Here is a 27,414-nt window from a genome sequence, read left to right on the forward strand (position 1 = left end):
CAACTAGAGCCAGGGCCTTCTCGGCTGCAGCTCCAAACTGGTGGAATGCTCTGTCAAAAGAGACTAGGGCCCTGCGGGACCTGACATCTTTCCGCAGGGCCTGCAAGACAGAGTTGTTCCGCCAGGCCTTTGGTCAGGGCGCAGCCTGACTCCCTCCTCTGGCAACCTGCACATAATTCTGCTTAATTGGTTGCCATCAATTTGATTTAATTAATTTTTATAATGAAATATTTTTAGATTGTGTGATTATTTGACTGATTATTTGATTGTTGTTAGCCGCCCTGAGCCCGGCTTTGGCTGGGGAGGGCGGGATATAAATAAAATTTATTATTATTATTATTATTAAGTTTATTAAAGCAATTGAAAAGAAATGTGCTGTTCTTTCTGGAGGGCCTTAGCTCCCGATCGTTCTGCATTAGTTGAGAAGATAAAGTTCAGAGAAATTAAAGGTGGAGGTTTCATTACCTGGGCATTAGTAATGTCAGAAATTAATGTGCACGCACTACCTGGGACACACACAACCCTGGATGATGGAGCTTCATTTGATGACTTGAAAACTGGTTGGGGGAGGAGAAGCCAGCAGCAGCTGAGGGGGGGGGGTCTGGTTCGAAACAATGCCCTCCCTCCCACTGGAATAAAGATGGAAAAATGGGCGGAAGTTTCACCATAAGGCAGTGGCACCAACGATAGGGGTCTTCTTGTGTCCTTAAGATAACAACGTCATAATTAATTACACAAATGACAGGTTATACAATTTTACAATGGCAGGCACTGAGATGAATAATGCCATTTTGAGTGGGAGACCAACTGCAGAAGAACGGAAATGGTTCTTCACATGGCGAATACACAGCAGAAGCGAAAACAATCCCTCCTTACATCCCTATGGCAAGGCATGGTATACCCAATGTGCTCATTTCCCCCCACCAGGTTGTGGCAGGGTCGGTAAAACAACAGCTACCACACCTTGCAATTCCCAGATGCTATCCTGTCATGCCTTATTCTGAAATATGAGTTAACAGCAGTTAAAAGAAGCATTTTCACTCAGGTGCTTTGCTAAACACACCTTGCAGATGTAGTAAAATACTCACTGCCTTTTGAACTGTCACGGCCTCTGCTATTTGTATGGCTCCTTCAGTTTTCTTCTCACTTTCCTGATAAATGTGTCTTCTGTTATATTCACGGTAAAGGAGCTGCATCATTTTTTCAACAGCAAGTTTCTCCAATATATTAAGGATGCGCTGAACATAGGGCTTGCAAAGCACTTCACAAGGGTCCAAGAACCAGCTGCCAAAGCCTCAGGCACAGAGCTTGCAAAGCGCTTCTCAGGCACCTGACAATCAGCTGTTCTAAGCGCCAAGGACAGTGCAATGATTCCCAAGTGCCTGACAACCAGCCAAACCATTCCCAAATCCCAAATGCAAGGCTTGCAAATCACTTTGCATAGTGCTTCCCAAATACCTGACCACCAGCAGTTCCTCGCACCATGCATAGGGATTGAAAAGCCGGTTGTGAAATGGTTCCTAAACATGCAACAACCTGCTTTCCAAGGACCAAGCACAGGGCTTGCAAAGCACTTTCCAAATGCCTGCTGTTCAGCTGTTCCAAGCAAAGCATAGGGCCTGCAAAGCCCCTTTGCAGTGCTTCACATATTGTTGACGTCTGTCTGTCTCAAGAGACAGTGGAGTGCACTTCTGGGGGTGAAATCAAACTGTTGCATCAGCAGCACCAAAATGACCTCCCCAGGGCGCAAACCTGGGCAGTGTTTAGGAGGTCCAGGGCTGCTCAGATGACAAATCCCCCATCTCGGCCTCACTGATGTGGTCCAAAGGAAAGCAAAGCAAGATGTTTGGCACCAGCTTGGCTGCAGGAGTTGTGTACAAGGCACCACCCAACTGTCCCAAGGACTCCACTCCAGATTTGTATAGGCTTTACTTCTTAGCCTCTTCTTCTTCTGAAGATATCCCACAAAGCAGTGGAAGTTTAGAATAAGAATTTGCCTTCTCCTGGACGGGCTCTCTTCCAAGGTGGACAGCCCCATCTGCCCCTCACTTCCCTCTACAGCACATGCCAATACAGCCTTCTTGACCACTGGACCTAGTCTTGGTCTCATCCACTTAATCCGCCAGAGCCTGTCTTCACTTGCAGCCGAAGTCCCTAACTCACCGATGGCTTGAGACCCATCAGCTCCCCTCACCTGGTTTAGCCATCCAGTCAAAGCTGTTTCTGGTGTGTGGCCACTGTCACATGCTGACAACTTCTAGGAGCCACATGTGAGAGCCGTGTGCAGGGTGGGGACCAAAGGTGGACAAACTGCCCCAGAAGGAGCATGTCATGTCCCACCCCAGAGGCACCACCCCTTCCCTAACTCCCCACACCCCCCAATGCTTCACAGATATTTTGATAACCAGCTGATTGGCATTTGCAAAGCACTGCACTTTGGTAGGTGTCAGTCACCTGAAGTCATTTGGATGGCAGATGACTGACTTGTGGATGGTCCCACCCACCTGTTAAAGTTCGCCTGCAGGAAAGGAGAGGTAAAGATCTGGTCCACTGGGTTAAATGGGTTTCCCACTTTTGTTTCAGAAGCATCTCCCTTTGCCAACATGGTGCCTTTGAGGCGTTCTGGGTCCCCATTAGCTGCAGCCAACAGAGCCATAGTGTTTGCTAGAAGGGGAAGGGGCTTCAGCGATGTATCCTGGGAAAGAAGCTGAAATACACTGCAACATTTTGTTGCAGGGCCCCACATTGTTGTTACCCAGTGCCACAGCGCTTGACATCAGCTCACCTCTCCTTACTAAAAGGTGCTCTGTCACAGGTGGCAAGTAGCTTCCCCACCTGTTGCTTGGGGCTCCTTTCGCTCCAAACAATTGCTGTTTGCTGCTTTCTGCCACCGCCAGCTCTCTGTTTGTTTATCCGGAGCCGTCTCTGGTTGCCACATTTCCGTCTTTGTCAAATAAAGCAATGTGTTTTCCTCAGATACGGAGAGCCGGGTGTGTGCGCGCATCGCATTGACTCGGGCCTGCTCTTCTGATGGTGCCTCAAAGCCTGGCTGTTGCTGACTTGTTTGCTCATGACGTCTGTTTCTGTGTTGCTCTCTCCCCTGTTGTCTGGAAACTCGAGGGGCATGGAAATATTCCCCTGCCCTCTGCACAGAGACTGTTTTCCTTTTGGTGACGCCATCTGCTCGCTCGGACACCCGTTCTTTTTCTATGCAGTGATTTATCTCCCCCCCTCCAATAAGACACCCCTCTTTTGGGGGGGCAACTGCCTTTGTTCCTCCATCCTTCAGCTTCCAAGCTTGCTGCAGCGGTTCAGGTTTCTTTTGCTCAGAAAGTTCATAAATCACCTCTCTGTGCTCTTCCCTCAATATTATGTTTGCCTCAGCAAGCAGTTTATGGGGTTTCTCCCCTCCCTCACATGTTTTCGGAGCACACTTCTGTCATCGTAGCTTACTTGGAATGATGAGCTCAGAGAGGATAAGATAATATTTGTTATAATTTTCTTGCAAGACCTCATAAACCTTCTTGGGAGAGTAAGGCCACATTAACACCACACAGTGAAAGCAATACTGTGTCACTTTAAACAGCCGTTGCTTCCCTCAAGGAATTCCGGGAGCTGTGGTTTGTTAAGGGTGCTGAGAGTTGTTAAGAGGTGCCCTGTTCCCCTCACAAAGCTACAGTTAGCGGAGTGGCTCAACAATCAATCCCTCTTCACAGTTCTGTGCAACCCTTCAAGGGTCTCATGACACTGGTGGTCAGGCAAAAGTGTTTTGAGCAACCTATGTAAATTTTACTTTTGTAAAATAGGGTAGTTTCTACACACCCACACACCCCTCTGCCAGGAGCAAGCCGGCAGTAAATCACACCGTGCAAGTTGGATTTAACTCTTTATTAGCAAAAAACATAATCTGCAAAGGAGTGCCAAGCCTAATGAGCCCAGCAAAGCCACTTCCGAGCTGGAGAGGAGGTGGGGTTGTGGGGGTCATGCCCTCCCCCCATGTGCGCGGGGGCTGGCTTTCAGCCCCCCCCGAGATCAGGGATTCCTCGGATGCGTCATCTCCCTTGCCAGCCAATCGGCTGGCCCGGGAGCCGTGGCCCGCTATTTAGGGCTGGCTCGCCTGAGGATTTCCCTCTTTCTCCCAGCGCCCCAGCTGCTCCGGTTTCCCACCCTCCCACCCTTTAGGTTTGGCTCTTTGACCTTGCTATGGACTTCGGTTGGTCACCGTCAAGGGGCCTGGTAGGAATTTTTTCCACTTGGCAAATTGGCACCAGCCATTTGGTTTTTCGCCTACCTCATAGCAAATCATCGTAACTTCCTCGGCATTGGCGGTTAGGCATTGGTAAGGGAATTGTTAGGCAGATGAGTGGGGGGAGGAAGTGCCATCACCTCCCCCCATATCGAAGGGTAGTCCGGTAAAGGATTCCGGGGGGCATTGCCCTGTCCAAAGCCTATGGAGGTGTGGGCCTAAGGCACATCTCCGAGCGGTGACCCCGGGGGAGCTCCTAGTTGATGTGCATCAGCAGGACTCCCCCTACTGGTGGTTAACCCTTGCTGGTCTTCAAGCAATCAGGCTGAAGCCGGTTAGACGATAGGACCAATGCCTAAGCCAATACCGCTCAATTCCTGTAATCAATAAAGTTGTGGCCTATTTTCACCCATTAACCTAAAATACTGGTATCCTGTGTCTTTATTTCCGAGGGGGAGGTGGGAACTCACCTCTGGTGGGTCTTGCCCCCGTGAAGCTGTTGCTGAGGCTGAAGGTCCCTGCCTCCCCACAGCTGCCTAAGGTCCCTCCTCTCTGGGGTTTTTGGCAAACAATTGGAGACTGTGTCTACACGTCACCAACCTCTCCTCCCTACCTCTTCATGCCTCTTCTGGTTCTGGGAGACAAGGTGGGAGAGGAGCTTGTCACAGCAGCAGGAGGAGACACCTGTCACTCTTCTCCAGCCTGCCTCACCTCTGCCCCTTGACCTCCCTCCTCCCACTCACCTGCTTCTGCCTCTGATTCTGGACTTCTCTCTGCCACAAACTCTCCCAGCTCACTAAGCCCTGTTACCTCCTCAGTTTCTGACACCCCTTCTTCCTTGTCTTCTCCCTCTGACCACTCATCGTCATCCCACCACCACTCCTCGGGCTCTGAGCCTTCTTCCCTTGATGGTTCCCCAGGTGGTTCCTGCCTCCATTCTTCTGCATCCATACCAGTCCATGACAACATCTCTGCATCCTCAAGCAAGGGGTGAGGAACTAAGAAAAGTCCTGGGGTCAGACAGGCCTTGAGAGCCTTATTCAGCCATTAAGTCTGAGGTTCACTCCTCCAACTTAAAAGGGATGAGTAGTTGTTTTAACACACAGCTGCACATATTTAGCTTTGCAATGCCAGCCTGGGAAGCTTAACCAAGATACCTATATAGAATTTTTAAATATGTATTCTTATTTTTTTGGACTGTTTTTGGTTTTGAAACCCAGCAAGATTGGGCCACTCCGGACATCACTCTCTGTCAATATTTGGATGCGTGTCTAATGGGGCGAAGTAAAAAAATCTATAGCCCATTAGCAGCCTTGGCTATCCTTGCAGATGGCTGAAGAGGCTAATTGTGGGGTCGTTCCTGGGGTCTCACTCCCTACCAGTGGTGACTCTGATATTGATCTGTAATACAGTTGATAGTTCAGGATTCTAGTTGGTCACTGGGAGACATGTTTTGCTTTTAAAGGTGAAGCTAGTAAAGTGTGGTACGGGAGGCTATCCTTGACTGCTGTGATGACCCAGTTCTGGGCACCACAATATAAGAAGGATGTTGACAAGCTGGAATGTGTGCAGAGGAGGGCGGCCAAGATAATCAAGGGTCTGGAAACCAAGCCTTATGAAGAACAGTTGATGGAGCTGGGTATGTTTAGCCTGGAAAAGAGGAGACTGAGAGGAGATAGGAGAGCCACCTTCAAATATCTCAAGAGCTGTCACATGGAGGATGGGGCAAGCTCTTCGTTTCTCCTGCTCTGGAGGGCAGGACCCAAACCAATGGCTTCAAGTTACAAGAAAGGAGATTCCGATTAAACATCAGGAAAAACTTTCTGACAGTAAAAGCAGTTGGAATGGTCTCCCCGGGTGGGAGGGGAGGGTTCCCCTTCCTTGGAGGTTTTCAAGCAGAGGTTGAAGGGCCATTTGTTTTGGAAGCTTGTTGAAATTCCTGCATGGCAGGGGGTTGACTAGATGACCCTTGGGGTCCCTTCCAACTCAACAATTCTAGGATTCTATGATCCATTCTAACTGACAGGTGGTTGCAGGTGGCATTGTGGGCAGGGAGAAGTTTGGCTAGCACTGACAATGGCTGCTTTGTTGTTGTTGTTTAGTTGTTTAGTCGTGACCGACTCTTTGTGACCCCATGGACCAGAGCACGCCAGGCACTCCTGTCTTCCACTGCCTCCCACAGTTTGGTCAAACTCATGCTAGTAGCTTCGAGAACACTGTCCAGCCATCTGCTAGGTAAAGGTAAAGGGATCCCTGACTGTTAGGTCCAGTTGTGGATGACTCTGGGGTTGCGACACACATCTTGCTTTATTGGCCAAGGGAGCTGGCGTACAGCTTCCAGGTCATGTGGCCAGCATGACTAAGCCGCTTCTGGTGAACCAGAGCAGCACACGGAAACGCCGTTTACCTTCCCACCGGAGTGGTACCTATTTATCTACTTGCACTTTGATGTACTTTCGAACTGCTAGGTAGGCAGGAGCAGGGACCGAGCAACGGGAGCTCACCCCGTCACGGGGATTCAAACCGCCGACCTTCTGATCGGCAAGTCCTAGGCTCTGTGGTTTAACCCACAGCGCCACCCGCGTCCCTTCACAATGGCTGCTAGCCATGATTATGTTCTATCCCCAGACGCAGGGCACTTCCAGCTCTTCCTGATTTTGGGGTGGGATACACATACTGCAAAAAAACAGGTTGTGCGATTGCAATTTGAAGGCCTTGAGCATGCGTAGGCAAACTAAGGCCCGGGGGCTGGATCCGGCCCAATCGCCTTCTAAATCCGGCCCACAGATGGTGCGGGAATCAGCGTGTTTTTACATGAGTAGAATGTGTGCTTTTATTTAAAAGGCATCTCTGGCTTATTTGTGGGGCATAGGAATTTGTTCATTATTTTTTTCAAAATATAATCCGGCCCCCCACAAGGTCTGAGGGACAGTGGACTGGCCCCTGTTGGCCTTGAGCAACAAATCAGCTTCCCCAAAAAACTGGGCTTTCTGCAATAGGCGATGGACAAAATGCTCTGCCAAGTGTCATATAACACTTGAATTAGCCACCTACTCTCAGCAGCCAGAAACATCATAGCCAGACACCGGAGAGACCTGTCAGGAGTAAGCATGGACCAATGGTACAAAACAGTATGGGAAACAGCCTTATTAGAAAAACTAATTAATAAACTGAAACTGGCACGGGGACAAATGGAAGAAGACGCCTTCAGCCCGGTATGGCTCCCTTTTATCACATACACAGCCCAACAAGGCAAGGACAAGAATCCACCAACAGCATACAAATCAATATGGCTAACCTGATTAAAAAACACTCACCCGCCCCACTCACACATGAAGACAAAGTTCATCACAGCCAGTCACAAACAAACAACCACACCCTAGGCCAACCCCAACCTCTCTCACCACCAAAGGAACACAAGCGAATAGTAGAGAGAACGCGCACAAGTGACACTGACACAAAACCCCACACATACATTAAGTAAAATAGAAACATCGCCACCCGACTCCACCCCCAATCACCACGGCCCCCTCCACCTATTTCCTCCGTTTCTTCCTAATGTAACACTAATGTCTCAACAAATGAAACTGATCTGTAGAAAATGTAACTTGAAAAAAGAGACATTGCACATACTTTTGTAAACCAAGAAATCTTTAATAAAAAAAAAGTCAAAGGGGGGGAAAAGATAACACTTGATTTGATGCAGTGTGATTAAGAACAAGATTAAGGGTACATATTTATATAGGAATGTATTGATAAAATGTAAAGAAATATACAATAATAAGAGTACATTCATTTGTAAAAAAAGAATATACAACGAGATTGACAGGAAGTCCGTAGTGTTGGTACAAATATTATTTTGAAATGCCTTTATGTCTTTGTTTTTTTTCTTTTTTCTTTCTTTAGGTACATAAATTTGGTATATAAACTTTGTATACATGTTGGAAATTATATTATAGTATGCCCTGTAATGTAATATGATAATGTATACATATGTGACATAAGAACGTTAATAAAAAAGATGATTTGATATAATAATAATAATAATAATAATAATAATAATAATAATAATAATAATTTATTTATACCCCACCCACCTGGCTGAGTTTCCCCAGCCACTCTGGGCAGCTCCCAATCGAGTGTTAAAAGCAATACATCATTAAATATTAAAAACTTCCCTAAACAGGGCTGCCTTCAGATGTCTTTTAAAGATAAGATAGCTGCTTATTTCCTTCACATCTGAAGGGAGGGCATTCCACAGGACGGGCGCCACTACCGAGAAGGCCCTCTGCCTGGTTCCCTGTACCCTCACTTCTCGCAATGAGGGAACCGCCAGAAGGCTCTCAGCGCTGGACCTCAGTGTCCAGGAAGAACAATGGGGGTGGAGACGCTCCTTCAGGTATACAGGACCGAGGCCATTTAGGGCTTTAAAGGTCAACACCAACACTTTGAATTGTGCTTGGAAACGGGCTGGGAGCCAATGTAGGTTTTTCAAGACCGATGTTATATGGTCTCGGCAGTTGCCCCCAGTCACCAATCTAGATGCCACATTCTGGATTAGTTGTAGTTTCCGGGTCACCTTCAAAGGTGGCCCCATGTAGAGCGCAATGCAGTAGTCCAAGCGGGAGATAACTAGAGCATGCACCACTCTGGCGAGACAGTCCATGGGCAGATAGGGTCTCAACCTGTGTACCAGGTGGAGCTGGTAGATAGGTGCCCTGGACACAGAATTGACCTGCGCCTCCATGGACAGCTGTGAGTCCAAAATGACTCCCAGGCTGCGCACCTGGTCCTTCAGGGGCACAGTTACCCCATTCAGGACCAGGGAATCCCCCACACCTGCCCGCCCCCTGTCCCCCCAAAACAGTACTTCTGTCTTGTCAGAATTCAATCTCAATCTCAATTTTGATGCAATGTGGTCACACCTCCTCACAAACAAATCAGGATGAATGCTCATTAAGCAAGCCTCCAGCAAACACATTATCTGGATGCCCCCTCTGAATGCCAGCTGCTGGGAACTGCAAGTGGGAAGAGTCCTCTTTTGCTTGGCTCCGTCTTGCAGGCTTAACCCCAGGCACCTGGTTGGTCATTGTGAGATGCTGTACTAGGTGGGCCTGTTTATGTTCTTACCTGCAGCAGGTGTGCAGATATTGAGTGGCTGGGTAGCCCCCTGGGCGGCTCACGAATGCCCTGTGCAGCATTGTCAGCCATTCAGTAGTCTTCTTAACTGCATGGGGTTTGCTCAGCCCCCGCCTGCCTCCAACTCTTGACATCTGCCAACAAGGAGACGTGATTTCCCCTCTCGCTTGGATACAGCTAAGTGGTAGCTGTCAAGTGTTCCATCCCAACAGCTGCTTAGGCAGATTAAAAGGCAAAATGAACCTTGAGGTAGCCAATTACAGGAAACCATGTACGGTACGGAGGGAGGACCTGTTTAATGTGAGGGATGGAGCTGCTTGCGTTCAGACGCTAGTGCAGTGATATCCGGGTCAATGTTTGCGATTTTCAGTTGAAGGCTCCACGGCAATAAGATTTCAGGGTGGTTTTGTTTTGCTTTTTTTATGCCAGCCAAGTGCAGAGAACGCAGCTTTGCACAGATATGGAGTAGGGAAGGGCAGGAGATATTTGCCAACTTTGTCTGACACAACTGGATACCCAGTTCCAACCAACGTCAGTGTATTTTGCTCAAATTTTGTTCTCAGGATGTCATCTGAAGCTGTCTCCAAGAATTCTTCTTCTTCTTCTTCTTCTTCACACTCTGGGAAAACTGCTGTAGGCCTTTTCTGTTGTGGCTCCTCACCTCCTCTATTGCACCCTCATTGCTATAATGTGGATGCCAGCTAAAAACATTTTCATTTCCCCAAGCTCTTCAGAACCACTAGGTTTGAACAGGCCATTGCTATTCCAGTTTGTTGTTTTAATTTCTACATCATATTCTGCCCCCGCCGCTAATTTCATTGTCCTTTTTACCCCTGTGTTGCCCACACCTTTTTGCTGAAGGTGTGGGCTGTGCAATATGGGGCAGCCCATTCCCTGACTCGTTGTAGGTGGAAGACCCTTTCGCAAGCGTTGTCAGAGTTTTGAGTCATGGACATCTTTTGAGTTGCCACGTGGGTCTACCTGATCTCTGTCCCGAGAGCAGGGTGCAGGGCTTTGCAAAGAAAGACAGGGTTTCTCTGAAACTGGGGAGTGCACCCTGCTGATGTTAAGAAGGAGGAGGATGCCGAGCTCTGCCAGATGTGACTCATCTCTGTGTGCTGCTCTGCTATACATCTGGAGCTTCATTCGCATGTGTCATGTCAAAATCAAGGAGGGAGCTGATCAAGGGCACATCTGGTTGAATTGCAGGAATCCCTGAGTACGGAGAACATTTGCAGTGGCTGTGGTGGTTTATGCTTATTATTCTGTGGTCAGACAGGTACTCCCATGATAAAGGTCCCAATTTGCTGGCCATGTTAGCTGGGCGATACACACCTAACACAGAAGTAGAGGGTGAGGAAATTGAAAACGTCAATTTCTGTTTGACAAGGTCATTTTTAAAGGAAGAAAAAAGAAAGCCAAAAGGACAGTGTATTTATGAGGAAAGGCTCAAAGCCCTAAGATATGTAACGTGGTTCTGGAGAAAGACATAGGAGAAGTTTTCCAATTTTGGAGCGTTAAACTAGTACAGCAGTCTTTGTGGACCTATCAGATCTGAAGCCCTTAAACCTAAGGTATAAGCATTAAGAAAATACAAAAAGCTTTTCATGGGTACATCCAGACAAATGTAATTTGAACAGTGAGGCTCAGATGTATAAATTTACTGCAGGTCTTGAACTCTGGGGAAACTGGCTTTGCGTGGTGCTGATTGGCTGGCCCTTGTGACAATCACAAAGCTGTCTCCCTCCCTTCCTGGAGCTGTTTGTCAAGTTATTATTATTATTATTTTTTAAGGTGCTGGATGAACATTTAATCAGATACTCTTGTAACCCAATTAAATGTTTAACAACAAGATTTGCTTGACGCCTTGACTGATATATATATATAGCAAGGGCTGTTTAAACATGCTAAAATGCTTGTAACAATTTTTGAGATCAATATTCAAAAGCAAAGCATGACGGCAAGAGAGGAGAAGCAATCATTGCCATCAAGAACAACAACGATGTTGGATTCAAGATAAATCCAAGAGGAGCAAGCGAGTGGTGGAGAAAGCTGAACTCGCCAGACAGCAAACAAAACTGCCCTGGAAACTCCTTTTCCGAATCATTAGAAGTTATCAGCTCTCTTGGGCGTTCAGTCTGAGCATGTGAAGGAACAGCCAAGAATACGGGAGCTGAGCCCCGTTAGCAAAATCACTTAAATAATGCAGGTGGAGTTCAGAGAGAAAAGCCCTGATAACACTTTACCATGGAACAAAAACAGTGTGTAATTTAAGGAGGAAGGAGCATAGAGGTGGTGTTATTCTTTGTCCAGGCCTTGTACATAGGAGGGAGATATTCAACCAACACAGGCAGAGGGAATCTCCCTCATAACTACACATCCTCCCTTTTCCGAAGTCTCCAACAGAACCTCTACAGCAGGCTTCCTTAAACCCGGCCCTACAGATATTTTGAGTCTACAATTCCCATCATCCCTGGCCCATAGCTGTCCAGTGTCCCTTATTTGAAGGGACAGTCCCTTATTCCAGCGCCATGTCCCGCTGCTGTCCCTTATTGATAGATGTCCCTTAAATGTCCCTTAAATGATGTCCCTTAAATTTCAAAGGAAGCAGCTCCTCTCCCTCCCTCCCTGCCGGCCAGGGAGGAGGGAGGCTCCAACTGTGTTGCTTGGCTGTGTTGCTCACCCAATAAGAAGTCTAAGAATGACTGGGGGGTGGAGCTTGCATGCCTTGTGTGGCTAGTTAATGCAAGCTGAGGGGTTTTTTGAATGCTGGACGCCATTTTGTTGCACGTGCTGCTGCAAACTTTGCAGTGCAAAGCCAGGCCGGGGAGCCATCTTAAGTTGAGGCTGCATAGGCCTTGTGGTGCATGTGATTCAGATTCTATTCAGTTGAACCTCTGGTTACAAAGTTGGTTGGACAGTGTTCTCGAAGCTACCAGCATGAGTTTGACCAGGAGGACAGGAAGACTGGAGTGCCTGGAACAGGTGAGGCTGCAGGTCCCTTATTTTGGCTGCTGGTCCCTTATTTTCAAGGCTGCTGGTCCCTTATTTTCAAATCTGTAAGTTGACAGCTATGTCCTGGCCACTGGTCCTGCTAGCTAGGGATCATGGGAGTTGTAGGCCAAAAACATCTGGAGGGCCGAGGTTGAGGAAGCCTGCTCTAGAGAGATTAATAAAACAAAAAACATTAGAAGGATGCACATCCTAGCAGCTGAAACTTTGTGATTCCATGCTTTATCTTGAACACTAAGTGTGGAATAGGATGCTTCTAGACCAGGACTTGTAAAAAAAATAAGAAACTTGTTGCCAAAGTATAAGATTTTTTCACAGAAAATGTAAATTTGGCATGCGATTGCATAGCTGGTTGTACAATGGACGGTAGAAAAGGAGATGTTCTACAGCAGGCACCCCCAAGCTGGGCCCTCCAGATGTTTGGGGACTACAGTGGTACCTCGGGTTACATACGTTTCAGGTTACATAAGCTTGAGGTTATATACGCTTCAGGTTACAGGCTCCGCTAACCCAGAAATAGTGCTTCAGGTTAAGAACTTTGCTTCAGGATGAGAACAGAAATAGGGCTCTGGCAGCGCGGCAGCAGCAGGAAGCCCCATTAGCTAAAGTGGTGCTTCAGGTTAAGAACAGTTTCAGGTTAAGTACAGACCTCTGGAATGAATTAAGTACTTAATCTGAGGTACTGCTGTACAACTCCCATCATCCCTAGCTAACAGGACCAGTGGTCAGGGATGATGGGATTTGTAGTCGCAAAACATCTGGAGGGACGAGTTTGGGGATGCCTGCTCTACAGCCCACTCTGGCAAAGCAGTTATGGAGAAAGACAACAGACCAATTTGAAGAGCTGTAGGACACCACTGATGCTTTTGAATGGTGCTGGAGGAGACTCTTGAGAGTCCCATGGACTGCAAGAAGATCAAACCTATCCATTCTGAAGGAAATCAGCCCTGAGTGCTCACTGGAAGGACAGATCCTGAAGCTGAGGCTCCAAGACTTTGGCCACCTCATGAGAAGACTCCCTGGAAAAGACCCTGATGTTGGGAAAGATGGAGGGCACAAGGAGAAGGGGACGACAGAGGACGAGATGGTTGGACAGTGTTCTCGAAGCTACCAGCATGAGTTTGACCAAACTGCGGGAGGCAGTGGAAGACAGGAGTGCCTGGCAGGCTCCATGGGGTCACGAGGTGTCGGAAACGACTAAACGACCAAACAACAACAACAACAACAGGACACCATTATAATGCAGCACGGAATAATCTCTGTTGAGGTTCTCGGATCCAGTTCCTGTACGAAGGAATATCTGGATTCTGTTATCTCCTCCAGGATAACCTTTTCCCTAAGCCAGAGGCTGTGACCTTGGCATCAGCCTTGAAATAGATCTTGCTAAATCTGCCCACTTCACTGTAACCACATTATTAGGATTGGTGTGAGGGGTCAGGGAGTTGGCGTTTCTTTTGTTGGCAGACCCTGCAGCTTAGTTTGATTTCTGCTATTGAGTTTCATTTATAGCCTCAGAAAAGAGAGCACGTTCTTTCATTTGGATCCTAGATTTATGAAAACGGCCGTTTTTCTATTATTGCATTGCGTTTTCCCCTCCTCTTCCTTTCAAAAACTTAAATTTATGAAGATCGGATTTGCTTTTTCTTACATGGCTAGTGTTGGAGTGTAATTTTCCACGACCGTGTAGTTTGAATGTACACACACACGCCAGATGTTTTTGGACTCCAACTCCCATCAGCCCCAGCTAGCAAGACAAATGATCAGGGATGATGGCAGTTGTAGTCCAGCCACACTGGCTGTGCCTGGTCTACAAGGATTGTGGTGGCAGAGGAGACTCTCCAGAATTCCATATAGGGCTTTCTCCCCTTGCCCCACTTGGAGATAAGGCAGGGGCTGACTTGGGGGTCATCTGCCTGAAATGCAAATACTACGGGTTTTGTGGGAGCTATGGCTGCCACAGCTGTGGTTATTGTGGCTCTGGGAACCGCTGCCGACCTTGAGCACACCATCAATGCTGCAATGTCTTCTGTAAATAATGTCAGATGATACTATCATACCCTCCAACGCATCACGGGGAAAACCTGAGATGCCATCTTCCGAGGTCACAATGGCATGTGAGTCATGTGACTTGCGTGAGATTGTGGCATGGCACCCAATAATGCAATTTTGGGAGTGCCACATAAGATCACAGTCCTGAAAAAGCACTTTTTGGGGCAAGATCACGACACAAAATGTTGTTGTTGTTTAGTTGTTTAGGTGTTTAGTCCGACTCTTTGTGATCCCATGGACCAGAGCACACCAGGCACTCCTGTCTTCCTTTTTTTTTTTTATAAAATTTTTTATTGGTTTTACAATTTTTTTAAGACAATACAAACATATAAAAAGACATACAAACACGTATAATTTCATAACCTTTTTTTCATAAACTGTGTTTCTCAGACTTCCCCATACCTCCCCTTTCTGCACCCCAATGTCCAAAAGTTTTTAGCAACTCTAAATACATCTGTCAATCCTCTGTCCTCTCAATCTTTCCTTCAATCTAATCTTGTATCGCTGTAACCCTTTCTTACTCAAAACCTTGACATTCTAACATTCAACAAGTTTATAGTAGTCCTTAAGGTAAATTTTAAATTTCTTCCAATCTTCTTCCGCCGTCTCCTTTCCCTGGTCGCGAATTCTGCCAGTCATCTCGGCTAATGTCATATAGTCCATCACTTTCATCTGCCATTCTTCCAGGGTGGGTAGATCTTGTGTCTTCCAATACTTTGCGATGAGTATTCTTGCTGCTGTTGTGGCATACATAAAGAAAGTTCTGTCCCTCTTTGACACCAATTGGCCGACAATGCCCAAGAGAAAGGCCTCTGGTTTTTTAGGGAAAGTACATTTAAGTATCTTTTTCATTTCATTGTATATCATTTCCCAGAAAGCCTTAATCTTCGGGCATGTCCACCAAAGGTGATAGAAAGTGCCTTCAGTTTCTTTACATTTCCAACACTTATTATCAGGCAAATGATAGATTTTTGCTAGCTTGACTGGGGTCATGTACCACCTGTAAATCATTTTCATAATGTTTTCCTTTAAGGCATTACATGCCGTGAATTTGATACCGGTGTTCCACAACCATTCCCAGTCAGCAAACATAATGTTATGACCAATGTCCTGTGCCCACTTAATCATAGCCGATTTGACTGTTTCATCTTGTGTATTCCATTTCAGCAGCAAATTATACATTCTTGACAAGTTTTTAGTATTGGGTTCTAACAGTTCAGTCTCTAATTTTGATTTTTCCACCTGAAAACCAATTTTCCTGTCCTGTTTAAAGGTCTCCATTATTTGGTAATATTGAAGCCAATCTTGTACTTTAGATTTCATTTTCTCATGACTTTGTAATTTCAGTTTATCTCCCTCCTGTTCCAAGATTTCCCAATACTTCGGCCATCCGACCTCCATATTGAGTTTCTTCAATGCCTTAGCCTCCAGGCACTCCTGTCTTCCACTGCCTCCCGCAGTTTGGTCAAACTCATGCTGGTAGCTTCGAGAACACTGTCCCACCATCTCGTCCTCTGTCGTCCCCTTCTCCTTGTGCCCTCCATCTTTCCCAACATCAGGGTCTTTTCCAGGGAGTCTTCTCTTCTCATGAGGTGGCCAAAGTATTGGAGCCTCAGCTTCAGGATCTGTCCTTCCAGTGAGCACTCAGGGCTGATTTCCTTCAGAATGGAGAGGTTTGATCTTCTTGCAGTCCATGGGACTCTCAAGAGTCTCCTCCAGCACCATAATTCAAAAGCATCAATTCTTCGGCGATCAGCCTTATTTATGGTTCAGCTCTCGCTTCCATACATTACTAATGGGAAAACCATGGCTTTAACTATACGGACCTTTGTTGGCAAGGTGACGTCTCTGCTTTTTAAGATGCTGTCTAGATTTGTCATTGCTTGGGCAAGATCACGGCACAAAATAGCAGCTTTCAAATTGGCCGCCATGCTCTTTCGGGTAAAAATGGGATGTCCTAGGGCAGTTGAGGGGTATGTGCTATGCTGCCAATATGGTAGCATGTGCAAAACAATGCTATATTTGTCATAGGAACATAAGTAGAGGCTGCTGGATCAGGCTAATGGCCCATCTAGTTCATCCATCCTGTTTTCCCAGTTGCCAACCAGACCGGCAAGCAAGGCTACAAGAGCATTCTCTTCTGCACTGCCCAGCAGCTGGTATTCAGAGGCAATGTGTGGCGTTTCGGCTCCTCTAAATTAAAGAGAGTGTTGCCCCTTATCTCAGAATCTCTTGGGTGTACGTTCATGCATGCCTGGTGGAAAAAGCAGTATGGAAATATTGATGAAATAAACAGCCCTAAAGAATATGAACTGCGAAAAGGGCCGAGGAAGAATATAAATAAAGCATATTACCCTTGATAAAATATTGAAGCTGATAAATGAAAGCTGTAATACGAAGAGGGGAAGGAAGACAATGTGGTGATATGGAACCCAAGACACGTCGTGCACAGCTCATGCTCTCTACAATGAGCGAGGAGAACGAGCTGCCCTTGATGTCAAGGCAGAGGAGAGCTCGCATGCATGTTAATGAGCAAGAGTTCTCAGGTGACCAGCCAAGAAGACTCAAACTTATTTCAGAGCCTCGCTTGGAAGGAAAGAGGGAATGAAGCCAGAGTCAAGTTTGGACGGCAAAGCCCTGGACAGCGATCGCAAGCTGCCTGAAAAATAACAACAAGTGCAATTTCTCCCGCATGCCCTCAAGCCCTTATTCCCCGCCTTGCCAGAGCTGGGATGGTGCTGTTGATTTGTGTGCTTGTGCGTGCAAATGATGGACAGCAAAAGAGTGGATAGACCTACATCCTGCATTTGAAGGTTCTACGACAGGCGTATGAAGCACATGGCTTCCTCCAGAGAAAACTGTAGTTTGCTTTGGGTACTGTGGATTGTACCTCTGTGAGTAGGACACTACAGTTTCAAAGCGGGACAAAGAGTTACCTGTCAGGCAGGCTCAGCTGAACAGCATCCACCCCCCACCCCCGTCATTCAGCCCGGACACTGAGATCCACAATAATAATAATAATAATAATAATAATAATAATAATAATAATAATAATATTTAATTTATACCCCGCCCTCCCTGGCCAGATCTGGGCTCAGGGCGGCTAACACCAATAAAATCACAGTAAAAACATAATGGCGGGGGGGACGGGGACGGGGTGGACAAAAATTTAAAATACAGGTTAAAATGCAATTTAAAATGCAGCCTCATTTTAAAAGTAGCCGATAAATCAAAACTATAAGGGGCGGGAAACATAAGGGTCAGACGGAGTCCAAACCAAAGGCCAGGCGGAACAGCTCTGTCTTGCAGGCCCTGCGGAAAGATGTCAAGTCCCGCAAGGCCCTAGTCTCTTGTGTCAGAGCGTTCCACCAAGTTGGGGCCAGTACTGAAAATGAGGGCCTTCTGGTGTTTCCCTCATTGCGAGAAGTGAGGTTACAGGGAACCAGGCAGAGGGCCTTCTTGGTAGCCACTCCTGCCCTGTGGAACACCTTCTCATCAAATATCAAAGAGATGAGTAATTATATGTCCTTTTGTAGACATCTGAAGGCAACCCTGTATTGGGAAGTTTTTAATGTTTGATGTCTTACTGGGTTTTCATTTGTTGGAAGCCTCTCAGAGTGCCCGGGGTAACCCAGTCAGATGTGTGACATATAAATATATCATCATCATCATCATCATCATCATCATCATCATCATCATCCAAGAGTTAAGCATGTTCTTCACACTGGACCCTGGGTGGTAACCTCACCATTAATCATAGCTGTCAACGTTTCCCCTTTTTAAAGGGAAATTCCCTTGTTCCGAATAGGATTTCTCGCAAGAAAAGGGAAAGGTTGACAGCTATGCCATTAATCCTATTATTGTGATGCATGGCTAATTGTAGCAGATCATAGGAAGGCAATGTGATGCCCTTCAGACAAGGTTGGACCACTGGCCATGCTGACCATGTTGGCAAGGGTTGATGGGTGTTCTAGTCCAGGAAGATCTGAAGGGCACCACATTGGCTACCTCTGGTGTAGATAGTGTCTGTGCTTCATCAAAAAGCCAACCAGGGTCCCCCGTTCCATATTTGATGTTTGCCCATACTTGGAGATTCATCATATCTGGACCTGGGCGACAGAATGATGAAGCTCTGGCAAGGAATTCTCATTGGAAGTGCTCCAGCAGCCATGGAAACGTGTAGAAGCTAATGTAGTGGAAAGCCTCCTTCTTTGAATGTCTGGCTAATGTGATCAAAGCACCACCTGCTACACCTTGTTTGATTTGTGCTGCCTGCCGCCCTGCAACTCTGGACGAACCAAGGTGATGAGAAGGAGGGGGCCGCCTGTCCATCAAGTGTCTTTATATTAAAGTTCCTGGAGCACATTTGCATGAAGGTTTTGCAGAACCTTTCTTCAAAGACTGGGTGACAAAAGAGGTAACCTTCATGTGCAAGTACATAAAAGACATGCCTGCTTTGGTTGCCTTGTTAATGCACTATTTCTGTTCTGGTTGTGGAGCTGAAAACAGGTTTTTTAACAAGGAAGTTCTGGGGATGGAACTGGTTGACTCGTCTGCTTCTGTGGGTTTTTTGTGTTTCTTGTTTGTTTGTTTTTTAAAGGAGACCTGGACAATCTGGAAGTTCACTGCGGACTAGGGGTTGGGGAGAGATTCAACCCAGTTCACATTCCAAGTTGAACTGACCTAATTTGCATTTTCCTAAACAATATGCAGACTGAAACACAGCTGCCCTTGAAAATGTGCACTTCTCTGAATTTTGCAGTGCATTTCTCTAGTAACGTGTAAAAAAATGCATATTCTAGGGTGCGGAAGCATGCAGATGAATGCCTATATTACTGAAAGCAACACACACAGGCGCATTATATTGAGGGAAGTTGCTTTGCAAAAATGTGCATATTAGGAGACATTTGCACTAAAGTGATGATTAATTTTACACAAGGACTTTCAAACAAGCAGCCCACACCCATGTGGAAATGTAGCAAAGTGGAACTTAAAAGTTGAAAAATGAGAAACCAAAAGAAAGTGAAATGGACAGAGACACCCATATCTACCCCAGACTTGGTCCTGCAGGGAACCCTGAGGAACCCACTGCCCAATATCTAAGGTGATGTTGCCCCTGCTCCCAGGCACCACTTTTTGGGTTGGCACCCACATGTCTCAAGAGACAACAGAGTCTCTCCCGAATTGTCCAATATTCAGCTGCATTGAATGTCCAGGAATTCTTGGATTATGAGACAGGGAGAAAACCCTTTTTCTGTTGACCTGGAGCCAATTGAATGTCTCACCAGAATTCAAGCGGTAAAGCTTTGGTTGGACTGCACTACTTCAACTAGCAGGTGGGGTGGTAGAATAGAGTGGAATGACCCTTCCCTCTATGGGGGGGGGGAATATTATCTGGGGACAAAGCCTATCCCTTTTTCTCTGATGAGCTGGTTGTCTGTGAGCAGAAAGGTTTTTGTAAATGGGAAACATTCCAATATTCTGTCTCTCACCTGCAGGTTGGAATTGAGGAAGAGCTTTGCCACTTGAATTCTGATGATTGCATAAGCTGACTTTTCACGATTGTTAAATCTGTGCACATTCCAGGCTGGTCTTAAGCTGAAACAAGTCACGGCAGAACCTGAGCTGCATATAAGCACTCTAGTTTGTGGCACCATCAAGCTGAGATCAGATGTGCATTGGAACCATCGACTCCTCAGACGCAGAGGTTGATCGCTTAGGGTTGAACTCTTTCTTTCACCCGACTTGCCTTACTGTTTGTATGTGGCCCAACTTTAGCTGTAAAAGAAAAATCATTAAATACTTGATTTCCAGGGATTCGTATGGCTTAGTTGCACACAGATGCTCTCACAAGTAACCTTTGGTGTGTGTTGGGATGAATGCAAATTGTTTCGGCTTAGAATACATCAGTGTGAAAGATGGTTTTGTAGCTGACTGCACTGCATTCCTCGGTCAGTAATACACAAATTTCCTATTCTTTTCTATTAATCCTGTATATATCCCTTAAAGCATCTATTAATACACAAATGGGCCTTTTCTGCAGTGGCTTCCCATCTATGGAACGCTCTCCCCAGGGAGACCTGCTTGGCGCCATCATGATATGCCCTCAGGTGCCAGGCAAAGTCTTTCCTTTTAAACCAGGACCCTTAATGAGGCCAAACTTAGATTCACAAAATGTTTAGGGGTATGCATACCCCTTCGCCGCCCCCCCCCCCGCAGAAAAAAAGCACTGACTATATGCATTTATTTTTTTTACACATCCCTTGGCTTGGGAATTGCACTGCAAAATCTGAAGCAGCACAGATCTCAAAAGGATAGCTGTGCTTGGGTTTGTGTATTGTTCCGCAATGCGTTTATTACGCAGGTTTGCTGAATGAAACGTCTCCTTCATCCCCACCCTGGGATGGGGGAACCTCAGGGCTGGGGACTAAGTGTGCTCCTCCAGGCCATCCCTACCTGGCCCTTGGACCTCTCCCCAAAGGGCCACCTCCCTCTTCCCGGGCCCCTCCCACCCCCACTAGGCCAGCTTCACACCCAAAATATTTTTGCCTGGCTGGAGTGTGACTTTGGACTCTGATAATGCCTCTTGATGGAGTGGAAGGAGGACAGAGAGAAACTAGATTACAGTCATACCTCGGGCTACAGACGCCTTGGGTTACACATTTTCAGCTTACAGACGCGCCAAAACCTGGAAGCACCGCAACGGGTTACTTCTGGGTTTCGGAGCTTGCGCATGTGCAGAAGCGCTAAATCGCGCTTTGTGCATGCGCAAAAGTGCTGAATCGCGACTCATGCGTGTGAATGCTGCGGGTTGCGAACGTGCCTCCCACATGGATCACGTTCGCAACCTGAGCGTCCAGTGTACTGTACAAAGGTAATTTGCATGCATTGCCCCGCCCACTTCCCCTGGCCCTGCCCACCACTGCCATGTGGCCCCTGAAAGGTTGCCCAGAGGAGAACGTGGCCCTCAGTCCGAAAAGATTTCCCCACTTCTGTGCTACCCCTTCAGACATAGTTTCCCCTCTGCAAAATGGAAACGATAGCGACCTATTTCTGCCCCAGGAGCTTCTGGAATGAGTAGCAGTTTGCTAAAACTTAACATTTCAAGCACGACCACAGAGGCGTGTTTTCCAAATTCACACTCTGTGTTGCAGTGTTACTTCACTTTGGGTCTGCAAAGATCCTTCCTCTTTAAAGAACGCTAACACTTCTAGAAGATAATTTAAAAACTGAATGGGAGCTCCCCCCCACCCCCGATCTCCCTTTCTCTTTACGTTCTGTTCTTAAAAGTTTCTCTAAAAATAGCTTTTTAACAGCCTAGGACAGAAATACATTTTAGTGTTTTGGAGATGGTTTTTCTATTTCTTTCTCTTCATGCGGTTTGCAGCTGGTGATCCCAGATGAACTGTTAGATTCCCGGGACTGTTTGGGCCCCAGATGGTCACGATCATGCAGTGTGCATTGAGTTCAAATGACGGTAAGCCGTCTGTTTCCTGGTGCAATATAATGATGTCTCCTGGCATTTGCTCAGGCTTTGTAGAAGAGGACATGCGATTCGACTTTGGACATGCATGTGCTGTGCTAAAGTGCTTAAGCCACAGTGTGGTGCAGTGGTTAGAGTGCTGGACCAGGGTCCAAGTCTTCTCTCAAGCCATGAAGCTCATTGGGTGACCTAAAGCCAGGCACTGGTTCTCGGCTTTAATCTACTTCACAGAGGATAAAATGGGGGTGTGGGAAGGCTATATACTCCATTTGTATGTGTGTGTGTATCCCCAGGATAGTTCAGTTGGTAGAGCGCGAGATTCTTAATCTCAGGGTGGTGAGTTCAAGCCCCATGTTGGGCAAAATAATTCCCCCATTGCAGGAGGTTGGACTAAATGGGGCCTTGTGATCCCTTCCAACACTCCAATTCTATGATTCTGTATATATTAGTATATAAGTCATTAACAACTTGGGATCGCCTAACACCACATATATAGGGACGCGGGTGGCGCTGTGGGTTAAACCACAGAGCCTAGGGCTTGCCGATCAGAAGGTCGGCGGTTTGAATCCCCGTGACGGGGTGAGCTCCCGTTGCTCGGTCCCTGCTCCTGCCAACCTAGCAGTTCAAAAGCATGTCAAAGTGCAAGTAGATAAATAGGTACCGCTCCGGCGGGAAGGTAAATGGCGTTTCCGTGCGCTGCTCTGGTTCGCCAGAAGTGGCTTGGTCATGCTGGCCACATGACCTGGAAGCTGTACGCCGGCTCCCTCAACCAATAAAGCGAGATGAGCGCCGCAACCCCAGAGTCGTCCACGACTGGACCTAATGGTCAGGGGTCCTTTACCTTTAACACCACATATGCCCACTCAACCCCTTCAATCTTGTTGAACTAGCACTGTTAATGGGATGCAAAAGCAATAACCGTCACCCATTGCTGCTGCTTCCCAGCAACTGTCATTCAGAAACATACTTATTTATTTCATAAAATGTATACACCACTTCATTGTAAAAATAAACAAAACCCCCAAACCCCCTCAAAGAATTATCAGTAAAAATCAGTAAAGACTATAACAACAACTTTTAGAAACATTTAAATGATAAAATAAACTATAAATGGAGTAACACATCCACGTTCTACATGTCTGGGTAGGCTTGTCCAAACAAAAATATTTTTAGCAGGTGCCGAAAAGAGTATAGAGAAGGTTCCAGTGTGCTGGCGCTGCCCCATTAAAATATCAGTTTCTTGCAAATGCATATGCACTCTGACCTCATACTGAATCGAACTTCTCCACCCATACTTGATAACATTTTAGTGCCTCTGTAAAACTTATTTATATAGGTACCCAGGTGTTTGCTGGGGCTTAGTTCCAATATTTGATTTATTTAACTCATTTTCTTCAGCTGCCTTGATTTTATTGCGTTGCAGATTTATTAATGCATCCTATTTTAAAATTGTGTACACTGCTGCAAGGCTGTTGTGGGGAGCGGTATAAAAAATATCTGAAGAAGTAAAATAAAAAGGCAGGCTCAAGAAATGGAATACTTGCTTATACTAATGACAGTCCACCAAAGCTGCCTCCTTTTTTTGCGGGATGTAGACTTGAATTCCAATGGATGTGGGTGGCTCTGTGGGTTAAACCACAGAGCCTAGGACTTGCAGATCAGAAGGTCGGTGGTTCGAATCCCCGCGACGGGGTGAGCTCCCGTTGCTCGGTCCCTGCTCCTGCCCACCTAGCAGTTCGAAAACACGTCAAAGTGCAAGTAGATAAATAGGTACAGCCATGTTCTAGCTGGTCAGGAGAAGGACTTTTTATTTCTTGTTCCCACTTTCCCCCCTCTAGATCATTCCCAATATCATGTTGTTGATGTTTAGTCGTGTCCGACTCTTCGTGACCCCCTGGACCAGAGCACGCCAGGCACTCCTGTCTTCCACTGACTCCCGCAGTTTGGTCAAACTCATGCTGGTTGCTACAAGAACACTGTCCAACCATCTTGTCCTCTGTCGTCCCCTTCTCCTTGTGCCCTCCATCTTTCCCAACATCAGGGTCTTTTTCAGGGAGTCTTCTCTTCTCATGAGGTGGCCAAAATATTGGAGTCTCAGCTTCAGGATCTGTCCTTCCAGGGAGCACTCAGGGCTGATTTCCTGAAGAATGGATACGTTTGATCTTCTTGCAGTCCATGGGACTCTCAAGAGTCTCCTCCAACACTATAATTCCAAAGCATCAATGCTTCGGCGATCAGCCTTCTTTATGGTCCACCTCTCACTTCCATACACCGCTACTGGGAAAACCATAGCTTTAACTATACGGACCTTACCAATGTCATATTCCGATCTTAACACTTTATCTTATCGTCACAGTCACTTTCTATTGTATTTAACAAATCAATATATGTGTTAACATGAAACAGGAATTTTTTTTCTTCCTATAATTATTGGTCAATTGTTTTCATCTCCCCTCAGAGGTCCCCTTTTTCTTTTTTTCTTTTCTCTCTCTCTCTTTCTTTCTTTCTTTCTTTCTTTCTTTCTTTCTTTCTCTCTCTCTCTCTCTCTCTCTCTCTCTCTCTCTCTCTCTTCCAGAGTGGCTGGGTATTGATGCAGGGACTTAAGTCCATGGACTTAAAAACGTTGGTGACCTTGGGGTAGCCACTTTCTCAATTGATGAATTCTTCGGGTTGGAAGATTTTGCTTTGGTTTTTAAAAAGCTGGTTGTGTGTTGAAGGCCGTGGTGTGCAGGAAGTGACTCCAAAATGGTGCCCTCCTGGGGCAGCCACCCAAGGGAACCTGCACGCAGGGTGCCTACTAGATGCCATAATATTGCCCATTTCTTCTGCTGGGAGAGGGAAAGGGGAGGCGAAATGGCTTAACTTTTCATCTTGGATGGCAAAAAGGCCTAAACTGGCCATGAATAACAGGAACATATAGTGGTACCTCAGGTTACAAACGCTTCGAGTTACAAACACTTTGGGTTACAAACTCCGCTAACCCGGAAGTAGTACCTCGGGTTGTGAACTTTGCCCTAGGATGAGAATGGAAATAATGCGGTGGTGGCGCGGCAGCAGCAGGAGGCCCCTCAGGTTAAGAACAGTTTCGGGTTAAGAACGGACCTCTGGTGAATTAAGTTCATAGCCCGAGGTACCACTGTACAAAGTTGCCTAATACCTAGTAATACCATTGGTTACGGTTGGGGAGAAATGTGATTCTATTTGCATTCAATGGCAAGCATCATTAAAAATCTCACACTTTTCTGAATTTTGCAATGCAGCTCACCATTGTAACCAGCCATGTAAAATGTACAAAAATGCACCTATTAGTGTAAATTGCATATATTCATGAAAAACACAACACAAAAATGCATTATAGCAGGGATTTCTCTCAGTTACTCATTCCCCCCCCATCTTTAGTTCAATTCCCCATATTTCCAAAACAGTTTGTGAATTAAAAAAAAGTATGTCGCTAGGAAGATTCATCAGCAACTTAAGTGCAAATTTGATCATATAATACACATGTTTGTATGCAATTTTGCCTAATGTGCACATTTGGGGAAAGCAATTTCCCCAAATATAATGCAGTCTGTAGGTGATTTTAATCAATTTGTGCATTTTTAGAAGCAATTTGCCCCAATATATGCATTCCTAATCCCAACAACATCTGGAAGGCAGAGGCTAGCTATCCCTGGCCTAAAGATCTTGTTCCTTAATACTAGAGTCTAAAATTACCAAATTGCAGCACTGTGCACTTGCTAGAAAGCATGACGCGGAAGAACAAGGGTCAGTGATGACCACAAGTGATGACTGGCTACTAAGACAGCCATAATTTGTGGCCTCCTTGTGATGTATAACAAGCAACTGGAGGCACATGAGTAGAATACAGATGAAATGGGAAAAAAATACATTTCTTGGGTTTCACTGAGTGCTCATCTCCTCCTTGGCATACAAACAATGCTCTGTCCAAATGAGATCATAACTTTGAATAGCAGGAGATTCAATTTTGTGTTACTGAAGGGTAATTAATTTAATGTATGCAGCAAGTTAAAAAAATGGGGAGGGGAGGGGAGCATGCTGGAGATAATAAAAATGCATTGCCCTGTAAATTAACCTCTTTTTTGTGTGCAAAACGTTAAAAATAGCTGTGCCAGAAAGAGGCTGTAGCAGTCGACTGAGTAAAGCAAATGCCACAAAGCTCAGTTAATGTGGCAACTGGGGGAGTAAAATGGTCAGCTTCAGAATAATAAACCCTTGGGCTGCCGTGCAATAGATGTGGAGACAAAAGAAGTAGCCGGACTGTACAATTAGGTAACCAACTTGCAAATTTATTATAGTTGCACAAAACGGAGAGATTTGCAGAGTTTAACATGAAGGGACCTGATCTTAACACTATGTATTCCAGAGTATCGAATTCCATTTTAGGCTGGCTGGGCCTCGTATGAGCCCAACAAAATTAAGTACAGTGGTACCTCTGGTTACGAACTTAATTCGTTCCGGAGGGCCGTTCTTATCCTGAAACTGTTCTTAACATGAGGCACCATTAGCAAAAGCGCACCTCCTGCCGTGCAAGCGCCTCTGGTGCACGATTTCCACTTGCATCCCAGAGCAAAGTTCACATCTGGGAGCAACTACTTCCGGGTTAGTGCAGTTTGTAACCCGGCGTATGTGCAACCAGAAGTGTCCGTATCCAGAGTGTCTGTGTGTTCAGAGGCTTTGAATTGCTAGTTCTAAGTTGTCCTGGGCCTTCCAGGACAGGATTAGAAGCTGAGCATCACAGTGTGCATGCAGACAGTCCCAATCCTGCTGAATCTCCTCCCCCTGTGACCCCACCACTCAAAGAGGGTCCTCCACATTGCTAAGCAACACACCAGCCAGGCCCAGAGGAGACACAGCCTTTGTCTTCTTGGACGTGATCCAGAGTGAAATGCTAGAGGGGAAGGACATGCCTAGAACTGTTTCAGCAACGCCTTCGTTGGGTTAAGACGAACCAGGGACATTGCTGTGTTATTGTTTCACTGCTTATAAAAAGCTAATTGTATTCTGTACCTTCCGTGTGTGTGCCTGTCCTGTGGATGACCTGGCTTGTTGACAGCTCCTTGACATAGGTGTGGCAAAGTTCTCTGTTGCTTGAGCAGTCCTGGAAAAGTCAAATGCTCCGTTCTGGAGAAGGGAATGCTGGGATTGCAGTTGCAAACATGTCACATTGAGCTCTGGCCCTTGTATTTTTCTCCATTAAAACTCTTATCTAACCAGCATGGCAGATAGCTGTTGCCAAGAACACCATTGTGCATCTCCTCCTTTTTGTGTGAAATTACTTTACTTGTTCAAGAAACGTCCTTCTTCTCCGCTTTGCAAATCTTTAAGAACTTTTTTAAGGGTACTTATCTTTAGCAGCAGTTATTTCCATTTTCCTTCGGGTATCAAATAGCATGGATATTGGCAAGCCACAGTTGCCTGGAAGAACCCCTCTCATTGCATCCGCAGCAATTATTGTTCCCTATCT

The sequence above is a fragment of the Podarcis bocagei genome (assembly GCF_964188305.1).
Source record: "Podarcis bocagei genome assembly, chromosome: 1".
Lineage (NCBI taxonomy): Eukaryota > Metazoa > Chordata > Lepidosauria > Squamata > Lacertidae > Podarcis > Podarcis bocagei.